Here is a 22,914-nt window from a genome sequence, read left to right on the forward strand (position 1 = left end):
TCACTACAATCACACAGAGTTAGAACATATTTTTCTTGGGTAGAAACATTTAAAATTGCGGACATAATACGATGATTCAATGCAGGGGGTTCGCACCATAGTACAAATAATATAATCTTCCTCAGAGTTTGGATAGAAATTTAATTTGTCCGGCCTCCTACTATTTGGAGGCGGTGATTTATACAGTTTGATGTTTCACATGATGGCAAACATACGATCGGGAAGAGTTGGAAAATATGATATCAAGCATTATTTCAAGATATGAATCGAAGCTTGCTGTGAGTATATTCAAAATGCTTGCTAGTCATGGATTGTAGGATATCGATCATGAAGTGATCACAGTTGTAGCTACAGTTGTTCACAATTGCCCCACAACAAACAACGCTTCACGTATTCTACATAACAAAGTGTGATGGGCAATACACAACAAGATAAACATTGTTTCCCAGACATAGACAATATTTAAAAACAAAGCCAAGGAGCAGAGCTTGAAAACGGTAAGTAATTTGACTTGCTTTCGATTCTAGGTTTCATGTATAACGCAGGCAATAAACATAACCATTGTTTATGGAAACCATAGCTATTCAAGTTATCAGAAAAATTTAATTGTGCTTTTATTACGATATGCAGTGCTTTTTTCATTATACGCGGTACCTTTATCATCACACGTGGTGTTTTTATTTTTATACGCGGTGGCTTCGACATTATACGCGGTGGTTTCGTCTGTATACGAGGTGGTTTGTCAATACACGCGGTGGTTTGATCATTATATGCGGTGGTTCTATTATTATATACGCTGCAGCTTTAATATATGCGGTGGCTTCGACATTATACGCGGTGGTCGGCGTATAATGTCGAAACCTATAAAGCTGCAGCCATTATTATATGGCTGCAGCTTTACTATACGCGGCTGTTTCAACACTGCATGTACTCGTTAGTTACAACATTATGCAACGCGGTGGTTTTACATCATCATGTGGTGGTGAGCAAGTATTCTGAACCAGCGGCAGCATTTACTTTGCAAAATCTAGTACTTTTTAGCTTATGTCGTCATGAATTCTTACGGCGTCTATAATATGGCATTATTTAAGTAAAAGCATTTTCGTCGCATGATTTGTTGAAGCAAAACATACTGCCAAAATTTTTCAGCTACTCTCGCAAATACAAGATGTTTTCATGGTGAGCAATGTTTGTTTTTACACGTTGGCAGTTGAAGAATACCTTAAAAAAAATTTCTTTATAGTCGTTTTTAAACAAAATTTGTGCTTTAAAATTGCTTTTAGCATACTCAGCTCATTCTGCGGCAACATATTTTCGAGAGGAAACATAATTGATAAAGAAGAGGTTGGCTTCGCCTTTCAAAATTATTTTGTCGCTTGGACATAAACTAAGCGATTAATTGCAATGTTTTACATCCGTACCGACTATGCAATATCGACATGTTTTTGATTAAAGCGACAATCACTCTTTCCGATTAATTTATGGTTTGCGGTTCGATCATAATAGAACGATCTGGGGGAGCAAGTCTCCAGCATATTAAATCAATACTCATTTATAATGTTGCTTAAATATAAGCCTCGACGCGTTTCATGAGCGTCTGTTTACAGAAAAACCAAAGTATGCTTTCAACGAGCGTGTGCAAGTCATAATCATAACATATTGTTTATCGCAATAACATTGGACAACAATCGTCGCGGTCAAGATTCGATATATTGACGTATGTGTAGTTAAGGTGATTATTATTTTTAAGTAGAAACCGATGTTTTAAGACAGGAAATATACAGAAAATACTGTTATAGTGCCAGCTATTTGTTATTTTGTAACGACAATTGAAAGTGTACACATGCTTTATGTACAAATCGTGCTTAATGAGTGAAGTATAGACAGCTTAAGTATTAAGTGTTAATTGCCGTATTTATGGACGTGCTAAAGTGGATAACAACTGATAAAATCTACTTTTGTCTCTTATCTAGAGAGGATTATCTTTATAGTTTAAGTATCAGCAATTAAAACCACACATTTTCAAGTCTGAATACACAATCCAGTTTTTGTTGGAGCCAACTAGCAGGCTAAACAATTTACTTTTGATGCATGGAATGCAGCCAGCTAATTGACAACAGCCGAGTTTCACATAGCATGAAAGTAGAATCAGCCTTTGTCCATAGATAAGATGCCAACAGATTATAAACTACAAAACTTTGAACAAATGTCATTTTCACGAAGAATTTGATAGAATAAAACGATCCTTGCGTCTATAGAAAAATTTGAAAAATAAATTAAAGTACTCATACATTTATACATATTTGAAAGCTACTATGATCAACAAGCTACATTAGAAAACTACAATAGTGTACTTTGCTGAATTGTAACACAGTATTTGTGAGTGAAATCCAATTATGACTTAATTCATAATATCATGCCTGTCAATAAATTGGTGAATAACATGCTATAAGAAATTATCCAAATCTAAAAATTTACATTGTCTGCATGTGAGCATTAATTTGCAGGTAGCACAATGTTATCCAGGGGCAGCGCAAGGGAGATTAAAGGCAACCATTGTGTTTCTACTGCCATGTTAAAAATAGTTTGTAATGTTAAAAATGTTATTTTAACATTAGCTAAAGAGAAAAGTCGCCAAGAAACACAAAAAAGCGAAATGTATTTCAGCAATACAAATTGAAAACATAAACAAGACATCTGTTTATCATGTGCCTGCATAGAATGAACGAGCAATGAGAATGAATTCGTGTGCTTAAACAAACATTTGCATAATTCAGAATAGATGAATTGGATTAAAGTTAGCTACGCAAAACTTGCAATTTTATATCCAAAATGATAATATAAAATATTTAAAATTAACGAAGATACATGATGTAACTCAGATTTTTCGGGTAGTTCTCTTTTATTCTTATTGGGCAAAGATGACATGTAACACAGAGCACAATCCATTTTACAATGCTTTTTTCAGGTATGAATTAATGCATTGTAATCATGTATGAGCCATGAATGAGTCCTTTAGCTGTTTCAACCAGCATATATAGGTTGTGATAATCTTCAATTTCTCACTGATATTTCCTATTTTATCAAGAATATCTTTTGCTATTTTTTTTTGTTTTCTTTCCAATGTAGGGATGACAATGATAATGCAAGAAAGTAGAAAAGCACATTTGTTCTTCCAGCAAGATATGCTCTTTCTCAGAATACATTCATGAAAAAGACGTTGAGGTAGAAATTCATTCAAACTTCTTATCACCGCACGTGCCATTTTCCTATAGGCAAGTTTGATGCAAATACGTTTTAGAGACGCTTAGCTAATACTATGAAGAGCTGCCCTCTAATTTTTATGTGCTCTATCACATGACCAAGAAAGAGTTGTATGCAGATCAACTGTGTCTATCCACCCTTTCTTGGTAGATGCTTTTGGTAGTTATGTAAGTTTCTTTATGTCATAAACTATTTTATTTTCACTTATTAGTCTCCATCAATGCAGCCATGTCATAAAAACAGTAAACTTTCATCTGGGCAATCTTGCCTCAATTGCTAAGAAACCTGAAATACATACTAAACAGGTTGAAATACGTATCATAAAGTTAAAATAGATGACGAGCAACATTAGCTAAGTTTACTTTTCTATAATCATGCCAGCTTATCCACATGTTGTAGCTACATTTGCATGGTGTTTTATTTAATTTGCTTACCCTTGCTAAGTTATATACCATAGATCAAAACTTCTTTAAACCTATATTATATAAAAATCTTTTGAAGAAACTTGACTATATCCACCATTGCAAGCGCTATCTCCAGGTTCTTACGAGGCAAAAAATACTAGAGGAAATTACCGATCCAAAACGTCTGTGCGTTCTCTCCTCAAACGAATTGTAAATTCATAGCTTCCAACTGATGAGAATGATCATTCATCAAATGAACACATGACATGGATGAAAGAAAAAAAGAGAAGAAGAAGAGTCATGCTTTGATGTCAAAGAAAATGGAACTAGCCAGGTGCATTTTATTTTAAGTTTAGCACTTTGGCTGTTTAGTTACGCAGGTTGTACCAAAAAAACAGAATCCACATAAATTATGTATTTACTAAATAATTGTACACAATAATGTAATTAGCATTCACAACAGCTTGACATTTCTGCAGGATTTCATAAGGTTTGTTTAGTATTAATTAAAGCAAAACAAGTTAAAAGTATTCTCATACACTGATTTTAATCTCAAATTTACTACTCAAAAACATTATAAAACAATAGCAACATACATGAGAAAAAACAGTCTTAAAACTAATTCATGGTTTTCATAAGTTCCAACGAGGAGAAACAAGCGTGTACCTTAATCAACCAGGCGGAGCAACTAGCTATTAATTATGCATCTTTCCCTTCCACAATTCCTTTCAGCTTAAGGAGTTTTTATTCGCCGACAAGAACTCTAGACAACACCATTGATGCCTGTATTGTTTTATTTCATTGCTGCATTCATAATGCAGACTAAATTGTTTTATGCCCACTTTCTTTGAATGCATAAACAATTATTTGTGCTAATTCCCTTTCGTGGGTCACCCTGTAAGAAGTTTTTAAATTTTTGCGATGTCTATAGCATATGTATAACGGATTTCTCTATTTTATTAAATTGTAGTTGAAGAGAGAACACAATGGCCAATATGCTGAAGAATTTGCAGCTGAAAGCAGATGAAAGAAGAACTTATCTCCAACAACAAAACAGACAATTGTTGCTAGAAATGGAATCAAGGCTTCAAAGTCGTTCAAACTGACGAGAGACGCTGAAAACGTTGATGATGCTGAGGAAGAAGTTTTTCCAACTGATGGTAGGTAAATATTGTTTTTGTGACTGGCAGCTATTGCAAGATTTTATCCCAAAACACTTTTTTTATCTTATCCGTAGCAGATTAAAAGTTTAGCAAAAAAAGTTAAGGCTAATAACAACATAAATTTATTGTTTCTTTTTTGAATGATTTTTCCATACCTTGTTGAAAGATCTAATAAAAAGACTTAACTCTGCTGTATCAGGTACGAGAAGAAATTTTTCTACATTTGTGAACATGTGAAGACATTTTGTCAAGTTAAAGGCAAAGTCTACGACATTAATGAGAGTGTATTACATTGGACTAAGAATCTATAACTAAAAATTTTTTTTTTTTAAACATATAGAAACAAATACAATGCAAGAAATGTTATCCCTGAAAGGAATAAACCCAAAGCACCATTTCCTATCTTTGGCATATCGATGGAGGAATTAAGCAAAACAATTTTCATTGCAGGTGAAATCAACATTTTTGAAAGTTTCAGAAATTATCAAGCAGCACAAGCTCAAGCCTTTTTACAGTTGTAACATAGAAATTCCTAAAGACATTTTCTTCAAAGAAACACGCTGAAGTGCTTTACTATATAAAATGTTTTGTCCCTGATAAATGAACTTAATCACTTGAACTGAAATTAAACATTTTAAACAAGAAATTTGCTGTTTTCAACTGCATTTTATAGCATGCAGTTTGGCTTTCCCCTTAAGAACAACTTTAGAGTTGCAGTTTCAGTGTCTTGTTAAATACACAACGTGTAAGAGTGACTTTACACCTGCTTCGTGCAAGTTTTACAATGTCATAGTGTGACAGTGCTATCTTTTGTTGTACATTGAGTACACATCAGAGAAATATTAAAACAGTTGCTGGTTAATTAATCTCGCCTAATCATGTAAACTTATAGTTTAATGTTGGATTCAGAAAGGGGGAAAAATTTGCCCTAACTTTACAGTTGATCGAACTTACAAAATTTAGTTCTGGAACAAACAACCAAAATGGAAAAGGAATGTAAAATACTGGCTAAGCACAATATCAGGGCTCATCATGCTGCAGGATACATAGGGAACACAAATATATGTAGAATCTAAACACATCTAGAATAACTATGAACCTAACACAGACAGCTTTACAAAAATTTGCAAAAGCAGATTTTGAAGGAGCCAGTAACTACATTACACTTGAAAGGAATTGAATTAAAAGTGGGTGAATTTTTAGGACATTCCATGGGCTTAAGAAACAACAAGAAACAACAATCACGCACTGAAAAAATTTCAGCTCAGCATTAAAATATTCATCTCAAAGTAAATATTTAAGAGTTTCATTGGGTTATTCATACGAAAAACAGGTCTATATTTCATAGTTACACATTATCATTTTAAAGTGATACAAACTTTCCCTTGATTGTCCACTATCTAACAAGGAACACCCTTTTGCCGCTTAGAAAAGTTTAAGGATTCACTAAGTCGAGAAATGTGAAACTTTTAACATCCTGAAACCATATGACCCAGTGTCAATTACTTCAAAGTGAGGCTGCTTAGAACAATTTTTTCTCACATCTTTCAATGCAACAGCCTCCTGCAAAACAGCAACTCTCACAAGAGACTATAATAGGAAATTAAAAAAATCTCCAAGTTGTTTGCACAATGTGAAACTCACTTTATCTATGCCTGTTAAGAGATAGAGAAAAATATCGTAGAAAAAAAGCCTATCCAACCCAACCCAAAATCGAAAAGTCTCTGGAAGATAATTCTTCAACCAAATCAACCGGAACTGCCTGACCTTAATTCTAGCCCTAACCAAAAAATTAAGATATTTTGGAATTGGTTTATGATTTAACATGACTTTGACTCGTAGATTTCATTTTAGATTATTTATAGTGTTAAAACGATTTTGACAATGTACAAAGTCGTTTTGAAAATTGCTATTGTGTCATGTTGTATCGAATTAACTTTTCTGGCCTCACTTAGTACTTGAAAATAACTGAACTAGAAAAAAGGGGAAAAGAAGATCTTAACATGTAGCTATCGATTGTGCCTTGTGAAAATTTCGTCCTCTTCTAATACCTAATTCATAACGAAGAAAGAGATATATCTAGGCGAAGAAGTGGACAGAATCTTTTTAATAAGAATCAACCGCCATGTAGCATCGAAAGACAATTTGTAACCACAGGAAGAAAATTTGAGGCTGAGGCTCAAGCTGATACGCCCTTAAATGTGAGTACCATATGTAACAAAGAATGACATCATAACGCCCTTGATGTCAAATTTGTTAAATGGTTGTTACGATCCTATGAAAAAATCCTATATGACCCTAGGCAGGATATTACCAATGCTTATTCCATCCTAGTAAGAATCCGATGATCCTACAGGACCTTACAAAAGATTATTTGTTCTTCTCTTACCATAATATTCTATGGAATATTACATTAAGAATTCTATAACATATTTTATGCAATATTCGATTGATGCTAATAGATCATGCAAGATCCTGTAAAGATCCTCTACAGTTTTTCTAGAAAGCAGGAATCAAAAAGCAGGCTACAAATTGAGAAAAACAGGTCATATTTGAGAGATGGAAGATGAAAAATTAACCTTTCAAGTGACACATGCTTCCTTTACCACAACTATAGTTTTTAATTATTTATTAGAAATTCAGATATATGATGAGCAATTTGGATCTTTTATACAAAAACCAATTTGTCAAAATAAATTGATATTTATAGTTAATATACAATTGTATATTGTCAGGTAATGTAGAATTTAAGCTCAAGAGTGCCTCTACAACTTTCTCAGTAAATATGCCACTCTTATATGTTTAACATTGTAATAAAATCCACAAGGCAGCATGGTATAAGACTTTGACAATTTAAGAAAAAAAGAGCAGGAAATACCTATGCTCCTAAAAAATATTCAAAATGTCATGGCATATTTTTTTTTATTTTGAGCTCTTAGGTGAGTGATGCATAATTCCCACTCCTTGTATTTGTGAATGCACTCTGCCTTTGTGTTGACCACTTGAACTTTTCCATTTACACATCACCAAATACAAAATAAAAAATACAGCTTATCCTTCACATTGCCATAATAATGCAAAAAAAACTCTTGTAACTAATTAAGAAGGTACATACCTTGTTTGGTCAAATATCATACCTTCACATTTTCTTTTTAAAGAGAAATAATTAAAAATTCTTTACAATGGCAATTTTTCATCCACTATTCTTCTATAAGGATTAAAAAGATCAAGAAAAATACATAAGTATACTAAATACACTACAAAAAAGCATATCAAAAAAATATGAGCAAAGATACAAAATTTCACTTAAATCTGTCAAAGACACTTGATTGGCCAATAATATTAGTATTGTCACACACAAAATTAAACAATACAATTTTTCCAGAATATTAACACCAGAGCTTTTTTGATAAGCTAAATTAGCTGTTGGATACATCTATTTCCTCCCAGAAATGGAAACAGGAATTTTCATATTTGTCAAAAAATTATTGCATGAAAATCATACATTGCATGATTTTTGATGTCATATTTGTAACAACAAAATGTTTTCATTAAAACTTATCGATGTATCAAAACTAAGTTTTCATTGTTAACAAATGATGCAAATGGCAAAGGACAAACAGCTCTGTTCTGGGTAGGGATTATCAGCATGCTTAATTATCAAACAAAATAAAAATATGGTAAAACATTATCCAACATTCTACATGCACAGGCCATAAAATGAGAATTCATGTTGGTTGTTGTGTATGAGAATAACCATGATACATTTTTTTTAATAATGCTCTGACTTCTTAAAAAATTGATTGAAAGTAATAAGGATTAAATTGAACAAGGATTACCAAGAACAAGCTGTCATTGTTACTTGAGATCAATGACATGACTAATCTAAAAAATTATGAAAAAACAATATCAACTTTACAGTGATAGAACATGTTGACATACTATTATATCTTTACAATTAACTAAGATTGACTTGCTTTCACTGATTCAACGAGCTTAAATATTAACATGTAAGGATTTACCTTATAAAAATCGAAGAAAGACCCAGAAACAAAAAATGACATTTGTTGTCATGTGTTAATACTTTGTGATAAAAACTACAATAGCATACAATTAAAAATATAATTGTAATTAGTTTGCATAGCAACAAAATGGCCCTCAAATTCTCAAAAGCTGACACAAAGCATGGCAGCTCAATATAAAATTGGCAGAACTAAGTTGAATAGACTGACCAATTGCCAATGCCTCAAACTTATGGCGAAACATCAACAACAGAAAATTAAGAGATGACTTAAAGAAAAACAGTCAATATTGTTACAGTAAATACTAATAGTGGTACTGCACATGGTAACATAAGTTGAGAAGAACATGAACATTTTAGTCAATAAATCCTAACCTTGGTCTGTGTAATCAATAAATCCTAACCATCAATGCTCAAACTTAGAAACGATGGAAACAGCTTTCGAAAAGGGCAAATAATTGCATAAAGATTTGCTTTTCAATGTGCATTGCCTTGATGCTTTGTGCGTGTTCCTTATAACGTACTAATTGAGTTATGATAATAATAAATAGCCATCATCAAAGAATCAGTTTTATCCAGAAATTCAACTATAAAGAATAAATTTATTGATGATTATATAGAATATTATGAAACTTTACCTCAATGGTGGAAAGCAGTTTTTTTAGATCTATTCCAAAGTAATATTTGCTAAGTTCGTTTGACGATGGAGCCCAAATCCTATTGATGTCCGATCTTCTAGTGAAGTGAAAGTGACTGAAATCCGTATTGATTAGCAGCGATTTTTCAAAATACCATGGAAGTTGCGCTGATTTTATAACATTTTCAAAATTTGTAATGAATGAAAAAATTCAATACAAATTTTCTTTGGAAAGAAGCCAACAATCATCACACAAAACATAGGTACGCGCGTACATGTGGGTAGCCACAAAATAGACGGCAAACACATAATATATATTAAACATTGAACTTTGTTTTAAACATTGACGGCAAGTACGTGATTTATAAAATTTTCGACATTGCAAAAATGTGCTATGAGCTCAATCTTTAGTCGAATGACCAACCCAAACAGACCTTTCGGAATCAGAGGCGCAAGTGGTACTTACCAAATATATTTGAGAGATGTAATACGTTCTAGGTTGTGATATGGTTGTAAGTAATAGAGTAGTGGGTTTATTGACCTCTTTCGTTTGCGCTTATAATGTATAATCCTCACTCAGGTCACAGTGCTTTGGTGAGCAAAGCGCAAAGAAGAAAGCAAATGACTGTATTTTCATACGAGTCTTAAATATATTAAAGTAAACTTCTCGATGTGGATTTACATGAAGATAAAGTCATATAAAAATACATCAAGCCTTATGATACATTTCAAACACAGTGCGACGAATTGTTTATTTAAAAATATTTTGGTATGTGCTCCCCGTATTTAGAAAAGTTACGTAATTTTCATTTGAATGATGAGTGAGCTAAAAGCACATTTTTGCAATTCTTAACCATTTTAAAAGTTTGATTTTGTCCATCTATTTTCCATACACTTTATGGCTTCCCCACACCCATTTGTTAGCTTGTTAAACGCTCTTGCATATATTACATGTCACATGACTTAGCTTACATCGTTAAGTTTAAGTTGCAATAAATAAATATGGTCAAATATGATTTCAAACGAATTTAGATATGTATTTATTGAATTTTTTGCTGAAAACTATTTTTTGATATAAATATTGAATTTCATCAGCTTTTTTTTTCAAATAATTTTCTGACGTATATAAGTGATATGTTGTTCAGTCAACCGATAAATCAACGCACTTCATACGAATTGTATTTATTTACATTATAAGATGTGACACTTGAATAATGAATATATGTTCGGTAATTTTGCTACAATGGGTTGTGCTGTTTTGTTGCTGTTTTGTTGGAACACGTATACTGATCTTATGACTGATGGTAAGTAAACAAAGCGGGATGCCAGGAACAACACTAAACGTAAAGACAATGAAAGATGCTTGGATAGAAATACATGTTTTGCGACTAAGAATTTTAGCATTTGAAGTACAGAAATATTTCAGACCGATACGAATCTGATATCCATCAAATTACCATGCTTAAAAACGGGGTTGCTAGGTAGCATTATGCGATAAAGAAATCCATAAAAGGCAATACCAACTTGTAGGCGAAACTCCTTATCCTTGTACAGATGGAGAAAAGAAAATGAAACTAGAGTGAAAGTAGAAAATTAGCCACCCTAAATGTTTTAGTCATACTTACAACAAAAACAATTTTCGTTTACTTATGTGCCATTTTTACTTATCTCAATTTTCTCTTTCGTTAATAAGTGCAGACTGCCAATCAAAGGCTTGAAAGGATAATTTAGTGACCAAAGAACATAGCTTCAGTTCTGGTCGCTAAGCATTCAGATGGTTTTTTAGGAGAAAACATTTTTGAAAACTACGCGCATAAACTTTCTGTTTACATTTTCAGTTGGGACGTAAAAAGCATTTATGGTTATTTATAATGGAATATTCTAGCTGATAGTTCGTAAACAATGCTTTCTCTAATTTCTCGAAATTTTCTTCAAAGTCATACATAATATAAATCCTAACAAGGTTTTTATATTCACATGAAAAATATGTGACTTGGACGAGATTTGAACTCGTACCTTTGGAATACTAGCCCGCCGCTTTACCTGTGGAGCGGTGATGCGGTGGCACAGATGATATAGTGCCATCCAGTAACTGCTATTATGTCATAATTTTAAATTAGCTTGCAGACAGTATACAAGCAGTGGAAAGCTTCATTAACAATGACAGAAATTGACTGGGACATAAAAATAGTGGTGAGTGTACGATCCACGACACGTCTATGAAAGACGACGTACGCGACACTGTGTTCTAGCGCGGTTGCGTTGCCATGCCGTTTGCTGGGTTGTCAATCAATCGTTCTACCCCTTAAATTCGGCATTTTTTCGTCGCAAAACCAACGTAGGATTTCAGAGGTAAACTTCTTGCAAAAACGTTGGTCAAAATAACGCTACTTTCCGTTTTATTATAATTTCGCTTAACCCTTTTATTTTATACCACGATTTCGTGCAGTGTAAACCTATAAAGATAATATTTGACAATATATGCATGACAATAAATCCGCCATTTTTTGTTTTAAATGTTCGAGTTCATCGCATCATGTTGGGTTGTCAAATCGTAACAAATTTTTTGATCTAAAACGCCAACGCACTGACCGCGCTAGAGCCCATTCTCACATACGTCGTCTTAGAAGGACGTGTCGCTAATTGTAAACTTGCTAGTAATATTTGAGAGAATACGAACTTCAAAATAATTGGCTTTTTTGTTAGTAGACTTATAGTCGAGGATTTAAGGATGGACAAGTATTAAATACATTGTCTCAGAAGCAAAGCTATTCATTGTTATGGTATAAACAGATAAATTCATACCAACTTGATATTTAGTTGCTGAAATTGTAATGCAATCGATAGAGGAACAGCGCTCACGACTTACAAACATGCACTACCTTTTTGGTTCCGCTACGTAGATGACACAATCACAGCACTACATGAAGACGAGATTGATGACTTTCACACTCACATCAACAAACAGAACAGCCACATACAATTTACCAAAGATGTCGAAGAAAACGGAGCTCTTCCTTTTTTCGACTGTTTGGTAAAACATGACAATCAAAAACTACTAACAACAGTTTATCGCAAGCCAACACATACTGACCGACTACTAGACGAATCATCTTACAACCCTACATCACACAAAGCCACCACAATCAGAACATTAACAAGACGTGCACAAATCATATGTGATTCACCGGAAGCTCTACAAAACGAAAACAACTATCTCAAACGTGTTTTTGACAAAAACAACTATAACTCTAACTTTATCAAACGCAACCCTTACAAACTTAACGAACCCAACGAAACGAACAACTCAGTGACAACAGCAACGATACCTTACATGAAAGGTACGTCTGAGACTATCTCGCGTATCATACGACCATACAACACAGGTGTAGCACATAAACCAATCACAACGTTACGACAAGTACTAACGAACATAAAGGACAAAGAACAACCCAACGAACGACAAGGTGCAGTTTACAAAATAAACTGCTCCAACTGCCACGCCTCCTATACCGGGGAAACTGGCAGGAACTTAAACATAAAACTTACTGAACACAAACGAGCTACTAAGAAACAAAACAAAACTAATCACATTGCCGAACATCACCGAATCACAAAGCACAACATTGACTGGGACTCGGCAAAATGTATTACTTACAGTACTGACTATAGACAACGGATTACATTAGAAAGTTGGAATACCAACTTGGAACAAACCCCCCAGAACAGATCACAGCAATTACCGGCACCTTACAAACGACTTACTCAGAATACAAACAATCGATCAACTAAAAACATTTCACTTCACACTAATTCACAATGACAATACACAATTGACAACCACACATTACAACTAAAAACATCACACCTAAATCACACATCACAACTAAAAATAAAAATATTTCACTTCACACTAATTCACAGTGACAATACAAATTTCCTGTACACACATTACGATGACGTAAGAAGCAGATAACAAATACGGCTAACCTGACGTTTACTCCTCATTTGACTCTGAAGATGACTACCGCTAAGGCTGTCGAAACGTCAGTCAACAACAACGAGAACAGTCCTTCTCAGGACTACATTAACCTGGACGATCGAAATTTACAAACATGTAACGATACTCCCGGGCTCAAACCATTTACTTTATATTCTTTTCTATTGGCTTTCATTTACTAATTAGCATAAGTCTTTCTTGTTATGGTGAAAGTAAAAGTTATCAATAGTTCTTTTTACCAGAAGGAGCTCTAAGAATGAAAACCTATGTAACTCGGACAACCAAAGATAAGCCGGCGTTTTAAAGTCAAATTTTCCCGTATTGTCACAAGATTACACGCATGAGTGACCAGAAAGCCTGGGACCAATCTAAATGTTTCTTGAATTGCTTCACGCGCGAGTTTTGCTAACAACTTATACGAAATAATATAAAATTCACTTACATATTATAAATACATATATTGCCATCGCTACATGTGACATTACATGCACTGAATTTCACTGTGCTATTCAGCCACTATTTTAAATACACAATTATAACCAAACTCTGTTTTCGAGCAGATCGAGTTAATACTAATTATGACCAGCGTTTTCCTCCTTTAGAATCTCTATTGCACACGTCTGAAAAAAATAGCTCTAAATGTGTTAGTAGTCAAATGCTTTCTTTTGTAGTTTACTATATCAGCAATCATGATTCATTCATGTAATCTTTTCTCTGTAAATATTTTGACTGAACTCTTAATTCAAAATTTGACACTACGTTAGAACTACTTTGAAAGTGGTACTTTTAAATATTGACTTGCTTCACTGTCCTTCTATGCATTGAGAGCAAAAACCGAATAAAATGGACACAAGCCCCTGAAAACTTTCAAATCATTATGAAGAGTGATTGCCTATACTGAGTATGTATTTCGTTAGTCAGAAAAGTCTATGACTTTTAAAACATAACGTTGAATAAAAATTCCATAACATTGCGGATTAATGAAACAATTGATCTTTCAAAAATTTCAGTCAAACAATTTCCATGTCATCATATAAGTAATACATATCAACTGCAAAAAAACTTTATTTTTCTCAATGCAAGAACTTAAGTAAGAAGAGTCACTTTTCAACAGGGAGGAGGAGTTTTCTTTACGACTGCATATTGACCTGGGTTAATTTCTTTGACCACAAGTTTTACGACACCAATCGCGTCTCCAAAATACTCAACTCTGAAAAGATAATCTTCTAGTGAAAATGAAACAATCTGAACGATCTCTTCATTTCCACTGGTAAATGCTCCAATACCGATAACATAGATTTCCACACCGTCATCTCTCAGTTTCTTTGCATTTGGTACTGTTTGGCTTTTATCTACGTTTGACTGTCCACCTGTCAGAAGGAACACCATTTGACGTGCACCACGACGGCTTCTTGTAAATTACGCGAAAATGAAGTGAAAACGTTGTTTGATAGTTTGAGAGATAGATCTTCTTTGCAAATTATAGAAGAAAATGTTGTTGTTTACTTAATATTAGTATTGCTATTTTTAAAATACTGATGCTAGATTTAATGATCTTATTGTAACGCAATATTATTGAGGGAAAAGCCAATGAATCAGATATTCAACAATTATCTCCACATTTCAAAGATCTTAGACGAGTTCAAAGTCATTCCTCTTTTAATGAAACTATAGTTAGCAAAGTCCCCACAAATCTGCAGCCTTTTCATTATTATTACCTTTACGCTTGTTATTAAAGAAATAAAATCTGAAAAAGTGCTTTTTTAGAATTTTAAATTAGTAACGTACACGTTCAGATTTATTTATTTAGATTTATGTAACTTTCAAAATTTTAAATTTCAGCTTTTAACTAGCATGAAAGAATTACAGAAATATTTGTAAGCAGCGTTTTGTTGATAAACCAGTTAGTAATAAACTTTTTTGTCGTCTCACCTTTCGTAAAATCATCAAATAAATTTTTTGCTTTTGTTAAGCCGTCAACAGTGTTTGTCAGCCCTCTTTTATAGCTGAATAAATCAGATTTGGGGGCAGCTTGTGAAGCAGGAAAGAAATTGAACATAATTCTTGCCTAATTGGAGTACTGAACACCAGCCCAGTTACCATCGTAGTTGGAAGGTAATTTTATATTCATCATATTTTTCATTGCCTGTTTTCCCTTCTTGTACTCACAATCTCCAATGGAACCAGATGAATCCATTACAACAGCAGTGTCTTGAAGATAAACTCTTCGTTTATTTAGGAGAGAAGACGGCAGACGAAAGAATTTCTTTACAATTTTATCTGCTGTCACATTTATTGCAGGAATTTGTTTGAATTCTGAAATAAATAGTTGAAGAGCGCAGTTTCACACAATACCGAAAATCGTTTAAATTCTATGGCGTTATTTATCATAATGGCAAAAAGTTGAGTTTATTCTATCCAAAAGTAACCAGCTGGTACACTACAACAGTATATTTAGCACAAGACAATTTCATCACGTTAACTTACTGTCATAAAACTGCTTATTACTGATCGGAGGTAAAGTGGGATTCGGTGTAGTGGCTCTAATCCAAAATGGTAGTGTACTTTCCACTAATGTTATTTTACATACAAATGCAAGAGCTATCATGGAAAGTGTAGTTGCCCAATTCATGTTAGGACTTGAATGTTGAATTGATATCTCCTAATGATATAAATAAACTTTAAATACTTAATGATTTCCCTCGGCCTTATTCTTGTGCAAAAACCTTCACAAAGTACTGGTTTTAAGTTCCTGTTAAAAATCTTTAACTTTAAAGCCTAGTTTTCACTGCGATATAAGCACAAGCAAGAAACCAAAGCAAAGCAATATTCTCCAGAGGGTAGAGGAAGGAAAAGAAAAGGAATTTGCTTTACAATATACAGTTGTTTCACCTTAATTACGCTTATGTCAGGATCCAGCACTTCTGCTTATGCTTATATGTTGATGATTGTGTTGGCCGCTTCATTGCATTCTTTTTATTTTCTTTTGTCTTTGCTTGTCTTTATGCTTATGTCCCAAGTGAATACCATGCTTAAAAGATTTACTTTTAAACGAAAATTTGCATTTCATACTGAGCTACCTTTAAATCTACTGCTTGGTTAAAAATGTTCACTGTGACATTCATTAGTTATACGTTCCAGGTGTGAGAAAAATGAACAAAAACGTTTCTTTCAATTTGCGTGGTATAAAAACAATAAGTATGTGGTATTTTATTAATAGCGAGCACTAAATCTTGTACTTTTTACTAACTAACTCAAGCAATCGAAGAGTAAAAAACTTAAGCATGAAAATGTGTAAACCATTTTCACAAGGATGAGTATACGTAATGCCAAATAAAATGTCACACAAGCAATTTATTATTACAGGATGTTTAGAAACTCATATAAGAAAAATAGTTTGAATCTTATTTTATAGCATGCAATAATTAACATAGAATGGCATGATCTTTATATCTACTAACTTTTGTTTATGTGATACATGCAGATTTAACTTTATTGTTTGAAATTCTGCTAATGCAAATTGAACTCTGTTTGAAAAAAAGTTTTTGTTCTGATACAAGTAAAAAGAAGATAACTGGTATAGTGCCACCTTACAGGGCGTGCGTTCAACAATGAGATTCACCAAACTCATTTTTACAATGAAGATTTAAAATAACTGTGGAACGTCGTTAAATAATTGCATGACTTTCATCATTCTGAGTGTAATGATTTTGAAGTTTAAACTTTCGATAATTTCGAGAAAATTATCTTAATGCGTGCTCAATTCGATCAACTTCAGCAGAGAGCGATAAACGTTCTATGTAGTTTTGTAAACATTTGTCTCGTCGTCACTTGATAACAATGAACGGATTTCAATCAAGATTTATAAATATAGGAACCTAATAAATGAAGACATATTTTGTCCATGGAGTTTTACTTTCAAGAATGTATTCAAGAAAACTTATGTGGCTAGATTTACGATGACATAAGCCTACAAGAGATAAAGACATCAATGAGGTTACGGAAGCAGTGGCGGATTAAGACTACGTCAAATATATCTTCATGTTATAAAAATAAATTGACATAAAGGGTGAGGTTACAGAGGCAGAAAAAAGTTCACAAACTTTGGTAAAAAGTTCTTTCCATAAGTCGTTCATAAACTTGAAATGCAGCTTTTAAACCACTTTCCAAAGCACCTTGTATCCACTTCGGGGTAAAAGAAATTCCTTCGCCAGCAAAATGAACGTTTCCTATAGGCTCCCATAAATACCTAATTTTGAATAAAAATATAATATATACCAATGTTTCTCTTTAAATTGTAAATTGTTATTTTAGGAAAATAAAGGTTTGAGTAAAAATTGAAGAAGATAACATAGATAAACGAAAATTATCCATAAAATGTTATAAGTTGTATTTGACCTTATTTCTAAGTATATAAAAAACAACAATTTTACAGAGATTTTTGTGAAAAACATTGAAAAAAATGCGACGAGCATTTTTACAGTATTATCTTATAAAAAATAATCTCGTTTCTTAACCTGTCACTTCAATTAAAGAATTATGCGTCACCCCATATCGTGCACACCTTATTTTTTGTGTTGAGCAGCTTTCATTCTTCCATACGCTCCTTGATAAGATGGCTGGTTATACCAAGCATGGACAATACACGTTGTCACCATGTCTTCTTTGAATGCCGGATGGATTTCTGCGAGTTGTTTCATCACCTTTTGTTTCACTTGCTCTTCTTTCATAGATCCAAAAAGCAGACCTTCATTTTTCCATGTGTAGATCAAAACAAGTCCTTCTTTTGTGTTGGGATCTTCCGGAGTGAGATAATGAATCTGACCTATGGGAAGGTTTGTCTTAGAAAAACCACCTTTGATTCCTTCATTTTCCCAGAATCTCTGTTTGGTCTGAATATAAACTTTTGTTGATTGCACAATAGAAATATCTTCCATAGCTTCAACACATTTTCTCATCGCCAACTGGGATTCATCATTATGAAGCTTTGGTTTGAAACTTATTTGACGCAAAGTATTTATTGGGATGGCAACAATTACTGCCTAAACAAAAATCAAACAGTTTTCAAAGGTTTTGCTTAGCTTTTATTCTTAAAAATCAGGAAAGTGCATATAAAACTCTTAGGTGCATATAAAACGGTATATGTATTTTTTACAGACTATCCATATCAATGAAATTGAAAATTATTGAGTTAAACAGACCTTTGAAAATTGTCCTGGTGATTGACAAGTATAACCAGTCCTAAAAATTACTGAAAACTACAATTAATAAGATAGCTATAATGTAAATGACACAATACGTTTGGGGAGACTTCTCATTAGGTGGCAACCAATGGTTACGATTTTATCTTGCCAGGTGCTAAATTTTAGGTCTGTATAGTGTCACGTTACGTCAAATATATTCTTCAGGTATGAAAATTCAGTTCTTAGTGGAACATCAAAGCAAACAACTACTTTTGGTAAAGTTTCAGGAGACTTGGGAGATAGTAAGATTTCAGAAAACAGGCAATTAAAGATGTCCCAATGGAGACGACCTACAGACCCCACTAAATCCCTGAGAAGAGCGGGTTCGCGTTGAAATTATATTCTAAAAGCTAATCCATTTACCGTGAATTAAGCTAAACGCAACACTCAACTATTTTTTTGTTTGTTGCGTGATTTTAAGCAATATGTGCAGACGCGCTCAACTTGTCGAGCTTTAAAATCCTGGGATAACATGCAGTTCAGTGAACAGCTAAAAATTTTTCATCCCGAGCCATTATTCAGCATATGCACTTCACAGTGCGCATGTTCTAAAATAGTAAAGAATGCTGCTCAAAAGCACTGAACGATGTTGAGATACGCTTCGGGGTTCAAAGAGCTATAGAGTTAATTTAAAAGCTGTAAACTGACGTACTAATGATTTTTCCTAAGACGACAAACAATTAGCAAAAGCAGAGTACAAATCCTGTAAAACCAGACGGATAATGTAATCCCATAGGAAGCGAACAAAAAGCAAAGGCAGACTGCCTCAGACCAGTAGTAAGAATATCGAAAAGCAAATGTTTGTCACAATTGAGGCCTTATAACTATTATATACAAAGTAGGAAAAATTGTAGCTATTTGAAAAGAAATATTGCACAGAAACCAGCCATACATTTTTGAAAAAAGTGAAAAAGACCAACAAAATAGAAGTATCAACTATCCTTAAACTATTTATACTCGATGTTCAATTTACTAACCTCTCGTACCTTCGCATTATACACACTTGGCGTACCGTTACTTGAATAACACGACACCTCAACGAGATCTTTCAGAGGATACTCATCTTGATATTCTATGTCATCCGTACTCAATCCTTCATCGTTGAAAACATTCTCGGCAAAATGCATCACTCCTTTCAAGCAATGCATTTCACGAGAACACCATTTTCCCAGTTCAAAATTAAGATAGGATCCCAGTGACTGATCAAGCTGCTCCGTATAGCAAAATACAGAATAACCACGAACAGCATCATTAGACCATGGCAAAAGATTTCCAAGTTTAACTAAATCCAAGTCTGCTTGATCTTCAACAGGTACTTTAGCTTTGATTACCTCGATATTACTTTCAAGAAAGCTTTCCAACGTAAACTGACTCCAGATTTTAATCCAACGTCCCCATGCATTGACTTGATCATGAACACTTTCTCATTTCGACAACCAAGTGTAAAGCTGGTCTGTAACAGCACCGATTGTTTCATCATAATATTTTTCTGCAAAAAAAATGGAGGAAGTTTACTAAGCCCTTAGCTAATAGCCGAGTGCGAGGTCTTTACGTAGAATTATCCGACCGAGGTCTTTATGCACAGACCGAATCCGCAGGGCGAGGTTTGTACAAAAAGACTGGGGTTTGATATTTCTAAGCAAAGACCGAGTAAGCGAGGTTACTAAAAAGTTTATTATATGGCATTATTTGACCTGAAACGAAGTTGCTTTCTTTCTCGTCTTAGCTGTTTTGCTTCGACTCACATTCGCAATTTTTTTTTTTGCTTCGTTTTTTTTTTGATTTTGCTGTTTGCTTTACAAAGTTCGTTTCCATTTGATTGTAAAATTACGCATTTTGGAACGTGGCCCATTACGTAAAATAATGGACCGACAAAAATGTTTCTGAGCGAAACAAAGCGCGCCATTTTGCTGGAAGTGACGCTTGGCATGTATAATAACTTCAATTAATCATGATTAAATGTCATTGCTCTCAATTTACAGAAAATGTCTTCCAAGATTTCTAATTTCCAGAAAAATTCTTGCAAGAATAAAATAAAACAATATGCCGATTTTCAGCAAAAATAGGTTTTTAATAAAATTGACGAAATTAAAGTCTCGTTACATTTACCAATATCCAAAATATCGTCTTTTAAGGCATTATTCATGCCATCTTTCCAGTTTGGCCAAATGTTGTCAAAATGCTTCTCAGCCCAAACTGCAATGTGAAAACAGGCCGAACGTGAAGTGGTTAATTTATTATCCGATAATGATTTTTTTGGTCACCTAACTCTCCTTTGTTTGCAAAACCTGTCGACACTACCTACGCAATTTCTTGAAATTGATCTGCTATATTACAAACTTCATATTTAAAGAACTTTTTTGCGCCATGCTTGCAAAGTATTTAATTGTTGCAATATATCATTTGTTTTATACACTTCACCTTCAGATTTCTCGTGAAACCCATAGATGCAGGTAATGACATTTTTGTCAAAGTTAGGAAAAGGTTTTATGGACAGATTGAAACTCTTGATGTAACCGTCCGACAAAAAATGCGGTCTGTCTGATTGATCATTAGCATCATCGGGAAATCGCATAGCCCCCACTAAAAAATAGAACAGTTCATTTTTTTCAAAACTGTAAGATTCGATGCTAAAATTTTTCTTAATGTTCTGAGGACATTCATTAACTAGAATATCAAAGTTTTTAAATTTTAAAGTTTTTAATGGTTAACATATTTTGGCGTATGTGTAAGTTGCGTAACTTGCTCATACATGCTCTTGTATACTTCATCATTACTAGATGAAAGACTGACCATGTCACTAGAGTCTTATCACTCTCGACATTAAACAAAAGACAATGTTTTGCACTATCTAATTTGTGTTTGAAACAAATGATAAGAGAAAAATATCAATGAAAGTAACAGTTATTTTTTGGCGTGTTGATGACACAAGTCCTAACCTTAAAATGAAAAAAAGGTTGTTGTCACGAAAGCATAAAAAGGGGGCAGTTCAGCAATGGAAAAAACTATGGTCTGATCAATCAAAATTTCATTTGTTTTGTTCATATGAGTTATTTGTCGTGCCTATAAGTAGTTTAGCATATGGGAGATTCTGTGACGATATTGTGGTTTTTGGGGCATTTTTGGGGAAGGAAAATCGGCTGACTTTGCAGAAATGCATACAATCTTAGAAAAGAAGCAATACCACTCTATTTTGCAACGAGACACAAATACATCTGGAAGAAGAATCATAGAAAATTACTTCATTGCACAGCAGAACAGTGACCAAAAATAAACGCACTTCTACAAATCCCATGTAGCTCAATAGCCACACAAAGATATTTGGGTCATAAAAAACTCCTTTACCACAAGTCCTTTCGTATTCAAAATGTATAGACGAACCGAAAATTCAAAACAAAGCCTTTGAACTTCGTTGTCACAAATTTCACATAAAAGACCAAATTGCTGTGTACATGTTTTGTATTTTCGACTACATTTGGGATAGTTGTTTTGATAGTTAAAAATGATATAGCTAAACATCTAATGACAAAACGGAATTATAAACAGTTATGAATTGGGTGGATTAACATTCTTGCCAAATTAAAGTTCTATTGAACTGTGGGATTGTTTATAAAAATATGGACGACATGAAATAATTATAAATTTAAGCAAACACCCACTACGGAATAAGTTTATCCATACCTTCTGCATACAAACCAGACGCAAGACCACTTTCTTTACCATACGTAAAAATTCTTCCCCCATAACGGTCCGTTTGCTCTAGAATTTTCACAGAAAGACCAGCTTTTTTCAATTCATACGCTGCACTTAAACCTGCCATTCCTGCACCAACAATAATGACGTCACTGATTTTTTCATCTTCAGTAGAATTGACAACATATCTTGGAGGTTGTGTTTCCCGTGAAATAATATCCGGAACGATTGTAAGCTGTTTGCAAACCTTCCTCTTGGATACATTTCAGAAACGTTTTGATTAATTCACTTAGCTGAATTGGAACTTGATTATTTTCAGGACGTTTTAAAGAATTGTCATTTTCCCAAAATCTTTTACGACTTTTAAGATATTCTGACGCCATGGTGTACTTCTTGATTGGACAAAATAAAGAGTTTTAATTACTAATGAGTGCAAGGATACTTATTACTTTATGCATATTGGAAGTATACATACGGGACGAAAATTTA

The 22,914-nt window shown here is 33.6% G+C and overlaps 5 long non-coding RNA genes across 6 annotated transcripts; 2 read left to right on the forward strand and 3 right to left on the reverse strand.

Moving 5' to 3' along the window:
* The first annotated feature begins 3,377 nt into the window (after window positions 1-3,377).
* LOC124454768 lies at window positions 3,378-3,939 on the forward strand. Its single transcript, XR_006951607.1, has 2 exons — window positions 3,378-3,431; window positions 3,891-3,939. It is a non-coding gene; the product is annotated as an uncharacterized LOC124454768 (long non-coding RNA).
* Window positions 3,940-3,949: 10 nt separating this feature from the next.
* On the forward strand, window positions 3,950-5,317 carry LOC124454767. Of its 2 annotated transcripts, XR_006951605.1 has the most exons (4): window positions 3,950-4,002; window positions 4,639-4,828; window positions 4,998-5,030; window positions 5,172-5,317. It is a non-coding gene; the product is annotated as an uncharacterized LOC124454767 (long non-coding RNA). The 2 variants fall into 2 exon arrangements; XR_006951606.1 differs by lacking the exon at window positions 4,998-5,030.
* A 2,130-nt stretch (window positions 5,318-7,447) lies between these two features.
* LOC124454451 lies at window positions 7,448-9,736 on the reverse strand. Its single transcript, XR_006951457.1, has 3 exons — window positions 9,491-9,736; window positions 8,671-8,716; window positions 7,448-8,039 (listed from the first exon to the last, which is right to left on the reverse strand). It is a non-coding gene; the product is annotated as an uncharacterized LOC124454451 (long non-coding RNA).
* A 5,869-nt stretch (window positions 9,737-15,605) lies between these two features.
* Window positions 15,606-16,050, reverse strand: LOC124454571. Its single transcript, XR_006951519.1, has 2 exons — window positions 15,977-16,050; window positions 15,606-15,805 (listed from the first exon to the last, which is right to left on the reverse strand). It is a non-coding gene; the product is annotated as an uncharacterized LOC124454571 (long non-coding RNA).
* Window positions 16,051-19,895: 3,845 nt separating this feature from the next.
* On the reverse strand, window positions 19,896-21,272 carry LOC124454572. Its single transcript, XR_006951520.1, has 3 exons — window positions 21,154-21,272; window positions 20,842-20,928; window positions 19,896-20,221 (listed from the first exon to the last, which is right to left on the reverse strand). It is a non-coding gene; the product is annotated as an uncharacterized LOC124454572 (long non-coding RNA).
* Window positions 21,273-22,914: the final 1,642 nt, after the last annotated feature.

This window comes from Xenia sp. Carnegie-2017, unplaced genomic scaffold (genome assembly GCF_021976095.1).
Source record: "Xenia sp. Carnegie-2017 unplaced genomic scaffold, XeniaSp_v1 HiC_scaffold_3, whole genome shotgun sequence".
NCBI classification, from domain to species: Eukaryota; Metazoa; Cnidaria; class Anthozoa; order Malacalcyonacea; family Xeniidae; genus Xenia; species Xenia sp. Carnegie-2017.